The sequence below is a fragment of the Octodon degus genome, unplaced genomic scaffold (assembly GCF_000260255.1).
Source record: "Octodon degus isolate 3935 unplaced genomic scaffold, OctDeg1.0 scaffold00073, whole genome shotgun sequence".
Taxonomy (NCBI): Eukaryota; Metazoa; Chordata; class Mammalia; order Rodentia; family Octodontidae; genus Octodon; species Octodon degus.
This window is the reverse complement of record NW_004524649.1, coordinates 616157-618741: the sequence shown is the minus strand read 5'-3', so window position 1 is coordinate 618741 and position 2585 is coordinate 616157. Positions and strand designations below refer to the sequence as shown.

At 45.6% G+C, this 2585-nt stretch overlaps 1 pseudogene; it reads right to left on the bottom strand.

Moving 5' to 3' along the window:
- Positions 1-797: 797 nt before the first annotated feature.
- Positions 798-2398, bottom strand: LOC101575983 (annotated as a pseudogene).
- Between the last annotated feature and the right edge of the window lie 187 nt (positions 2399-2585).

Sequence of the window (2585 nt, the reverse complement as noted above, 5' to 3'; positions counted from 1 at the left end):
TTTTTTTTTTTTGCGGAACCGGGGATTGAACCCAGATCCTTGCGTTTGCCAGTCAAGCGCTTATCCTACTGAGCCATCTCCCCGGCCCCCTCAGCCATGTTTTAATTTGCATTTCTCTGCCACGATATAGCTCAGTAGCACAATGCCTGCCGAGAGAGAGAGAGAGAGAGAGAGAGAGAGAGAGAGAGAGAGAGAAGGAGGAGGAGAGAGGTGAGAGGAGAGAGAGAGAAGAGAGAGAGAGATCCTAACAATCCCCCTGCCTCAGCCTCCCAAGGATTACAGGCATGGGCCACCATGGTTGGCCATTTCTACTTACCTGAGAAAGACCTATTTATTTCAGATGTCAATTTTTTCTTTCTTACCTGCAATATTTTTTTAAGACAGGGTAATGTGGAATCCAGTGTGTGAAAAAGCTCTGTGGATGCAAGTTATATAAAGAGGAAATGATATTACTTTTTTTTTCTTTTTAAAATATTTTTAGGGAAGGGTCTACAGGGTGTTCAGGATCTCACTGCTAGATCAGATTCATAGTGATCCGCCTGTTTACAGCCTCCCAAGAGCTGGGGTTACAGGCATGTGCCACCATGCCCAGTCTCAATTGCTGTCAGCATGCTCTGGGGGCAGGGCTGGCACAGCAGGCCCAGGCGTCGAACCCTTGGTCCCTGCGCTTGTTTACAGGAGCTTTAATCCACTGAGCTATTTGGCTGGCCCTAGTATTACTTCTAGCATCCTAAGAATCCCAGCTCCCAAAGAATAGTGACTCTTTGGTAATAAATATATCTCCAACATACTGAATTTTAAAGGGCAACAAGTTCTCCCTGGCAGTGATTACAGCAATTGAAAGTTATATTCTCGGGGCTGGTGAGATGACTCAGTGGTCTAAAGCATCTACTTAGAATAAACTAAGCTAAGCAAATCACAGGGACCACGGTTCAATCCCCCAGCACCACATGCCAGCCAGCCCCCGCCGCCCCCCCCCAAATAAATAAATATTTTTTTAAAAAAAGAAAGTTATATTCTCAGATCTAGTATAGGGATTGAATTGTGCAGTATTTTTCTTGGTAGCAAGTAATATGGTTGTTGAAGATGCAGCAAATGGACTGCCACCTGAACTTTCTGTACAGGTAACTGGATCCAGAATGCGTAGAAGTTTTGCAGCCGTCTTCTCTGCTGGGGTGCTGCAGAACTCAGCTGATGATGGAATTTTCTTTTGATTGCTGGCGCCAGTGTTTCCCAGAAGATGAGAATGTACTACGTTTGCCAATTTGTGATTTGTTAACCCCAGTTCTGCTGTGGGCTTGGGCACCAGGGCAGAAGGTGTGCTGTCTTCCCCACTGCGAGGAAACTAGGAGCTCCTCCAAAAATGTCTAGATAGCCATCATTTCCTGACGAAACTGCTCCCGTTCGCTCAGAAGATCTTGTATAGCACTTTGTGTGTCACAGTTTTGACGCTGTAAAACTGTTTTAGGCTTGGTTAGCTCATCTCCCATTACCCTGCTTGCAAGGAATTTACTTCACCATGCATCACACTGTATTGACATACGTTCTAGCTGTTCGAAGAGCTGAGCTGCGTTTCAACTTAGAGCTTCATTTTCCAAAATAAGCTGATTAGGGCCGGCCAAATAGCTCAGCAGATTAAATCACCTGCAAGCAGGCGCAGGGGCTAGGGGTTTGATCCCTGGGCCTGCAGGCCCCATCCCCGGGGTGCTCTGAGATGTCAATTGAGACTGGGCGTGGTGGCACATGCCTGTAATCCCAGCTCTTGGGAGACTAAACAAGTGTATCACTGTGAGTCCAATCTAGTAGAGACCCTGAACAACCTGTAGACCCTTCCCTAAAATACAAAACAAAACAAAACAGATTCTTCTCAGGGGCTACATGTTCAAAGTGACCCTGAAGGTCATCCCCAACAAAAGCCACCAGCAACTTTTTAAACTCACAGTACCTCTGTCTGTACTCGCCGGTTTGAAAGACCTTCTTTGTCCTGTATAACCTCCTTTTAGAGTTCTTGAGCTTTTCCAGTATATTCTTTACCTCTGAGAGTTCCTTTCTAGGCTCTGTAAGTCCCTCTGAATGACGAAGGAATTCTCCTTTATGATATCCCAGGGACTTAACTTTTGCATTTTTGTTGGGGATATCATGGGTTATAGCAGCTTTGGGAACAAATATTTGTACAGCTTCAACTTCCATTGCTTTTTCAGTGAGAATCTCCCCTAGCTGAAGAATTCCCGGGCTCTCTGAGGGAACTGCTTTATTTCATGGACTCTGAGGGATATGACATTTTATAGATTGGACTCCAGAGGAGACTTCAACAGACCTAGGTGGCTCCTCAGTTTCCATTCCATCTCCTGCTCCTCTGATTGGGGTTGAAGTAAGGTGACTTTGGTTTCTAAACTTGTAAGAGGGGCTGGAGAGATGGCTCAGTGGTCTAAAGCACCTACTTGAAACAAGCTTGGCAAAGCACAGGGACCGCGGTTCCATCCCCAGCACCACATGCCAGCCAGACCCGCCCCCTGGTGGGCTGAGCTGGCCACACACACACACAATAAATAAATGTAATAAATAAAAATAAATAAATATTTAAA